Source organism: Eschscholzia californica, unplaced genomic scaffold (genome assembly GCF_041429995.1).
Source record: "Eschscholzia californica isolate CP2 unplaced genomic scaffold, dmEscCali1.0.p SCAF_2, whole genome shotgun sequence".
NCBI classification, from domain to species: domain Eukaryota; kingdom Viridiplantae; phylum Streptophyta; class Magnoliopsida; order Ranunculales; family Papaveraceae; genus Eschscholzia; species Eschscholzia californica.
The window spans coordinates 3,877,360-3,886,014 of NW_028238309.1; positions in this window are offsets into that span (position 1 = coordinate 3,877,360).

Genomic DNA, 8,655 nt, shown 5'->3' on the forward strand with positions numbered 1-8,655 from the left:
ATAATTAAACGCGGTTCGGTCGGATACTCAAGACCTACATCCACGGAGAAATAACTCTTTATTAATAATCACCACATACAATTGTATGTGGCTTTGATCGGTTACATCGGTCAGACAGAACTCGATGAGTTTGATTCCTAGAACCCTCTCCTATTACCATTAGATAGTTACAAGAGATATTCTTAATATATTATACTAAATATTACATATCTTCAAATATATTCTGAATTCTTCTTGATCTGGAATCTCGTATTCTCGATCCGTTACGTACATACACGTGTTACACACATATATTATTTCTGAAACTCATTTTGACCGTCAGATCTCTTATTTTCGATCTGTGTCCGACTTGGAGAGAGAAAAATACTTGTTGATTCTTTGTATTCGTCTTCTTGCAATTCTCATATTGTGGATGCGTTGTGAAGATAATTGACGGATTAAGTCACAACTAAAATGTTTGTAAATGCGGTCAAAGATTGAACGAATATCAATGACAACGAATTACATGTATTATTATCATGTATATAAAATTGGTCATTGTAGGAACAATGGGAAAGAAAATGTCAACAAAAATGTTGTGAAGGTGAATGTCGACAAGAGAATCATTGTCGGGTGAAAATGGTCAAGAAGTGACCTAATGAGTAACAAAATAATATTGTTTTGTTTAAAATCGACAAGAAATCATTGTCGTAATGCCAAAAAATGTTAGAGAAGGAACAACCAAAACAATGGTCGACATGAATTTCATTGCCAAAAAAATGCAACATCACGGATATAATGCCGGAATTAAAAATAGAGATATTCTATTCGTTGAAGAGATAATCTATTCGTTGAAGAGATTCTATTAGGTGAAAGGAATTTCAAAAAATAGAACTTGGAAAGAAATAAAAGTTAGAGGCATGATTTAGTGAGCTCGAGCTCACACGGTGATTTGTGAGCTCGAGCTCCACAGCCGTCCATCTCCATAGATTGACCCCACGGTTGTAATTTTCCTTAATATAAGGAAGTGTAATATTGACATATTTTTAAAGACGCAAATGTCCTCTGATTTTGGTGCTGGTATTATTCGACTGTCTTCTCTTTCTCTCTCTCTCTCTCTCTCTCTCTCTCTCTGTTTTTTGATAAAATTTGGCGTTGGCCTTATTTATTCATTCCAATATTCAGCTACATGAGAGTAGCTCCAATTCTAACACTCTTACAATGCATTATGGGGGATTGAATTCCTCCCATTGTTTACATAGTTTAAGCATGAAAGCCTATTTTACTAGATAATGAGCAATCTCATTGTGTTCTCTAGGAATGGCATAAAATTTCACCTCATCAAACAGTTGTGCTTCATCATGTATATCATTGATTATATTTCGAATTTGCCAAGGAATATTAGTATTCTTCGACTCACAAGCTGTTATAATCGATTTCGAATCTCCTTCTATCACCACTCTTCTGTGTGAATGGTTCTTTGCTAACCTCAGTCCCTTTATCTAAAACTCTCTCTAAATCTTCTTTATCTAAAACTCAAAAATATCAACACCTTTGGTGAGGCTGTGAAACTGAAACTTGGAGATAAGTGTGAAAAGTTTACAATAGACGAATTCTTTCCCGTATTTCAAACAAAGATTGATTAATAAAAACCTTATCAGATTTGGCAAAAAGGTGGTTTTTTTTTTGTTGGATTTGAGCCGCGAAAGCTAATTCTTTTCATTCATGAATTTTGACATTGATCAGATTAAACAAAAAAATAACAAACCCAAGCATCAAGAAAGCGATTGAGAGAGAAAAAATTGTTGAAGCACAAACCCTATAGAGAAAGTAAAAGATTGTGCTTATGCATATGGGGAAGAAGGAAGAAGACGGCAGTGTTGGTTGAATAGTTAATTTGGTTGAAGAAGACGGGCAAAAGAAAACCCTAGAACTCGTTAATTAGGCCGAAGAAGATTTATCTTTGTATTGTATTTTTGTAATTATAAATATGAACTAGGGGTTATTTGTTATTGGCTTTAACAACCCCTTGTTTTAAGGAATATACAACTGGCTTTTTAAGGGCATGTGGAGATGGACGGCTCTTTTTAAGAGCATCTGGAGATGGACGGTCGTGGAGCTCGAGCTCACAAACCACCGTGTGAGCTCGAGCTCAATGAATCATGCCTTTATAATTACAAAAATACAATACAAAGATAAATCTTCGTCGGCCTAATTAACGAGTTCTAGGGTTTTCTTTTGCCCGTCTTCTTCTACCAAATTAACTATTCAATCAACACTGCCGTCTTCTTCCTTCTTCCCCATATGCATAAGCACAATCTTTTACTTTCTCTATAGGGTTTGTGCTTCAACAATTTTTTCTCTCTCAATCGCTTTCTTGATGCTTGGGTTTGTTATTTTTTTGTTTAATCTGATCAATGTCAAAATTCATGAATGAAAAGAATTAGCTTTCGCGGCTCAAATCCAACAAAAAAAAAAACCACCTTTTTGCCGAATCTGATAAGGTTTTTATTAATCAATCTTTGTTTGAAATACGGGAAAGAATTCGTCTATTGTAAACTTTTCACACTTATCTCCAAGTTTCAGTTTCACAGCCTCACCAAAGGTGTTGATATTTTTGAGTTTTAGATAAAGAAGATTTAGAGAGAGTTTTAGATAAAGGGACTGAGGTTAGCAAAGAACCATTCACACAGAAGAGTGGTGATAGAAGGAGATTCGAAATCGATTATAACAGCTTGTGAGTCGAAGAATACTAATATTCCTTGGCAAATTCGAAATATAATCAATGATATACATGATGAAGCACAACTGTTTGATGAGGTGAAATTTTATGCCATTCCTAGAGAACACAATGAGATTGCTCATTATCTAGTAAAAGAGGCTTTCATGCTTAAACTATGTAAACAATGGGAGGAATTCAATCCCCCATAATGCATTGTAAGAGTGTTAGAATTGGAGATACTCTCATGTAGCTGAATATTGGAATGAATAAATAAGGCCAACGCCAAATTTTATCAGAAAACAGAGAGAGAGAAAGAGAAGACAGTCGAATAATACCAGCACCAAAATCAGAGGACATTTGCGTCTTTAAAAATATGTCAATATTACACTTCCTTATATTAAGGAAAATTACAACCGTGGGGTCAATCTATGGAGATGGACGGCTGTGGAGCTCGAGCTCACAAATCACCGTGTGAGCTCGAGCTCACTAAATCATGCCTCTAACTTTTATTTCTTTCCAAGTTCTATTTTTTGAAATTCCTTTCACCTAATAGAATCTCTTCAACGAATAGATTATCTCTTCAACGAATAGAATATCTCTATTTTTAATTCCGGCATTATATCCGTGATGTTGCATTTTTTTGGCAATGAAATTCATGTCGACCATTGTTTTGGTTGTTCCTTCTCCAAAATTTTTTGGCATTACGACAATGATTTCTTGTCGATTTTAAACAAAACAATATTATTTTGTTACTCATTAGGTCACTTCTTGACCATTTTCACCCGACAATGATTCTCTTGTCGACATTCACCTTCACAACATTTTTGTTGACATTTTCTTTCCCATTGTTCCTACAATGACCAATTTTATATACATGATAATAATACATGTAATTCGTTGTCATTGATATTCGTTCAATCTTTGACCGCATTTACAAACATTTTAGTTGTGACTTAATCCGTCAATCATCTTCACAACGCATCCACAATATGAGAATTGCAAGAAGACGAATACAAAGAATCAACAAGTATTTTTCTCTCTCCAAGTCGGACACAGATCGAAAATAAGAGATCTGACGGTCAAAATGAGTTTCAGAAATAATATATGTGTGTAACACGTGTATGTACGTAACGGATCGAGAATACGAGATTCCAGATCAAGAAGAATTCAGAATATATTTGAAGATATGTAATATTTAGTATAATATATTAAGAATATCTCTTGTAACTATCTAATGGTAATAGGAGAGGGTTCTAGGAATCAAACTCATCGAGTTCTGTCTGACCGATGTAACCGATCAAAGCCACATACAATTGTATGTGGTGATTATTAATAAAGAGTTATTTCTCCGTGGATGTAGGTCTTGAGTATCCGACCGAACCGCGTTAAATTATCATGTCTTTACTTAATGTCCATATCTCCGATTATTATATAATCGTGAATTTAACAACAAAATGACGTGGATCTGAATAAACTTCATAAATTGATGGGGCACCCTCGACGTACCTCCCGGTTTAATATTTGGAATTTTGCATCTTATTCGTCGCTAATGGATGGACAAATAAAGGTAGTTTATCCTGTAGTTATTTTCATATGCTTTCTCATCTTGTGCATAATCTATTTTTTGAATGACGTCTAACATTGTCGTAATTGGAAGTTTCCGGACCTTTTTAATCATTCAATGAAGCTTTCAGAAAGTTAAGAAGAAATATTTTCGTACCTATTAGATAAAGAATTTAAGTACAGATAGTTAGCAAAATTATAATCTTGACAACATCGATTTGACTTATGTGAAAACTTTTACAGAAAATTAGTTGCAAAATATAATTTGTTGTTTGTAAGTGAATATTATATGTAGCATTAAATGAAGTGAATTACATTTAAATCTGTTTGCACGGTAAAATATGTTAACATCACAAAATGTATATGATGGCGAACTATAGTGACTTGCAAGAAAAACCAAAGTCATTTTCCCGGATTTAGACAGGGCCGTGCTTGGGCCCGTGCCGGCAGGGCGGCCGCACAGTGCCCCCCACCGACAAGGGCCCATTTGCAATAATATCCTTATAGCTATTGTTTATAAAATATAGATACACGCACGTACATAAAACATCTCTTAGCGGTGCTGGTTGGAAGTGCCTTATTCCATCCGTTAGGCGAGGGTTCGAAACCCATTGCTTGCAAATTAATGTTCATGGTACATTAATTATTTTTAGAAATAGATATTCTAAAATTCGTAAAAAAAATTCGAAGGTATGTATGTGAAAATCATGATACAAAAATGCTACATCCAAAAACCCACTTTTAGATTCTAAACTATATCTTGTACAAAGAAAGAATACATTTTAAGAAAGAAATTATAATTTGTTCAAATTTTGCACCTTAAATGTCATGCACGATAGGAGTCATGGGCAGCGGGGAACACACTCCTAACTTCATTGATAATTTCAACATGTCGATCTGGTAGGTGTATCTTCTTTGTACATCCACCACAATGTTTTTTTTTTTTTAAATAAATAACGTGCCCGCAAATTTTTAAATGCTGACAGAGATACTATAAATGCAAATATACCATTGATGTCATCCTTTGCAACGACAACAAGATGCAACTATTGAATATGGTCTTCGCGAAGGTTTCATCAACATATATAACATGTCGAAAATGTTGAAATCCATAGATAGATGCACAAAGACCAATAATAAATCTATGATTTATTTTGTCGATTTGAAAATCAATTTGACTATTGGATTGGTGCATTCCAATGCAGCTACGTACTGTTTCAGCTTCGTACAAGAATATGTCTTCTTGAACAAATTTGTTTTCTTGGCAAACTTTTTACTCCGTAAGTATGGTGTTAGCTTTGATCGATACCGTAGTCTTCGAGAAACTTCTCTGTAACGTCTGATGTACTCTTATGTGAATGTTTTCTAATATCTTGACCGATGAAATTATCGGTCAATTAAATAGACAATTTGGGTTCACTAGGCTTAATAATAACATCTGCGCGACCTTTTTCTTTTTGTTGAAATATCAAAAAGATCCAAGCTATTTCACTTATGTTCAAAAAGATATAACAGTGTCTGTAAATCTACAAACATAAGGGTCAAATGTTTTGATCTCGGAGCAATAAGAGATTTAACTTTAGAATTTAGATAGCTCCTTACGTTCCACGTGATATAGTGCAGTATTAAAATAAATTGTACGTAAGAACTAGGAAGAAGACATATGATATCACATAGGGCAGTAATAAATTACTATTTTCACGATAAAATGAAACTTTCCAATCTTAAAGATTAAAATAAAAGACAGTAAGATCTATTCATTAAAGAAAAAAAAATTCATTATATATACATAAATATATTCCTTCTATATATATATAGAGAGTGACTATCTAAATTAATTCTAAAAATATTTTCTATAAAATAAAAAACACAGTAACATCTATTCATTGTAAGATCTACTTATTATAGAAACAAAACTCATTATATATAGAATTTTTGGGCTTATATTCCAAAAAACGGGCCCTAATAGGACTTTTAGTCCTCTCTAATCCTATAAAGGGTTTAAAAACCAAAAAAATAATACAAATGGATATCTAGTCCATTTGGTGTCATCTAGAGAGAAAACACAAATCCCTAGAATACCAAATAGTTTATAATACCTAAACTAACCTTCCATATATATAAAATCTAATTTAAGCTCAAATCAACCAATATTCGTTTTCCTATTTTATCTCCCTGTTTCTCTCTCCAATTATCGACTCTAAAGGAAGAAAGAAATCTTTATCTTCCTTAAATTTGTAACCGAAACCTTCTCTTCCTATCTTTCTCTCTCTCTCTACATCTTCATCTTCTGAAACTATCCTCCATTAAAACAAAAAACTTTGTAACCGAAACCTTCTCGTCCTATCTTTCTCTCTCTCTCTACATCTTCATCTTCTGAAACTATCCTCCATTAAAACAGAAAACTGAGTTTCTAAGTTCAGGTAAAACTCAAACCAAATTTTATGTTTTCTGATTATGTTTCGATTGAAAATCTTCCATTAACTTGTTTCATTATCATTAGAGCTATTCAAAATCATCATCTTAATTGTTAATCAGGTAAACAATTTTCTTATTTGATGATTTGTTTCAGATCAAGAAAGTTATTATTGTCTTTCTCTCTCTAAAGTTTGTATAATGATCACGATCTTCATGAGATTAATACTTCATTTCTAAATCTTACAAATCGAGTTTACTTATTGTTTTCAATCAATCGTCATATCAGTTATCAATAGATTTGGAGTTTATGCAAAGTATGATATTCAAATTTTCTCCAGATCTGATTTTTTTCCGTACAGATTGATGAAACGTGATTCTGTCACACGGTTACTCGTAACAGAATTAACATTATATATACTTTAGAATAAATTACCATAATGTAACGTAAATTATATAAACTTTTCCCTGCGATGTATATCAAATTGAGAACATGATATATGTTCTGGTTCTGCTAATTTTTCACGAATAACATTAACATTATATTATTTTGTGTAAATCATACGTAATTTATGGAACATTATGTATGATTTAATATCAAAACAGTTCTCGTTTCATTATTATAACATCTTTGATTTACATATGTAAATCCTGTGTACTTTTTTGTAAAGTACATGTAATTTATTCAAATGTTCATATAATTTACTGCAAATAATATACTTGTATATATAATTTATTTGAATTAATCTATCTCACTTTGTTATCACAGATGGAGTTCCAGGCAGAATCTTCAAATCAAAATAAGAAAATCAAACTGAAATCAGATGGTTGGGATAAGATATTTACAGAACTAGGACAGTTATTTCCTGGGAGTGCAAAAGCTTTTCGATATGCTCTTAGGCAATATAGCATCAACACCGGGCATGATTTCAAATTCATAAAGAATGATTCTAAGCGTGTTACTGCTGTGTGTCCTGTTGAAGATTGCAAATGGATAGTGCATGGATGGGCACCATTGAAATGCGATTCCATGTTCATATTGAAAGACATGGAAAGGAAACATGATTTCATTATTTGTGATAAATGTCTCATTATTTTTCATAAAGTTTGCATAATTTATTGTAAATTATGCATAATATCGTATTTACAGTTTAGGTATATAACGTTTAAAATTATACTTTATCATTAGTATATCAGAATTTGTTGTACATCATTAAATCCCATTGTAAAACATACTTATTGTATATCAGTATACAATATAAATTCCTTCATATAAATGACCACTATCAGAAATTACAAGGTTTGATCAATTAAAAACTTTTAAATTTTTGCTGTTATCATTGGTTATTTATCAAAAATTACCAAATCCTGTGGTAAATCACGGATACTTGTGAATAAATTATACATACTTTACGGTAGTTTAAGTTATACCAGACAGAAATTGACATAATTTATCAAACAGATCTCTAAAAATTGATTTATGACGAAGCTTTGAACAACTATGTCACAACAGAAAAAACCATAAAAATCAACCCAAAATCTCACCATAACGTTGAAACAATCTTCTTTATGATGAAAAATAACCATGCAAAAAAAACTTGTGAAGAAATTATACATACTTTACAGTAGTTTTGGTTAGGATTTTTGTTTCTGATTGATTCGGATAATAGGAAAGAGAAAATTGATTTGGTTTCTAAATCTGTAAAGAAGAGAGAGAAAATTGATTTGAAAATATCCGTGGTGATGACGTTTCGTTTTGGTTAGGATTTTTGTTTCTGATTGATTCGGATAATAGGAAAGAGAAAATTTGTTTTCCAAATCTGTTTAGAGGAGAGAGAAATTATGATTTGTTTCTATCCATTTTTTTTCTAATAAATCTCCATATTTTTTGCTAATAAATCTCCACAATTTTTGCTAATAAATCTCCACGTCAAATTTGAGCGTGGGACATAGACGGTAATGTGTTTAGAAAGTGA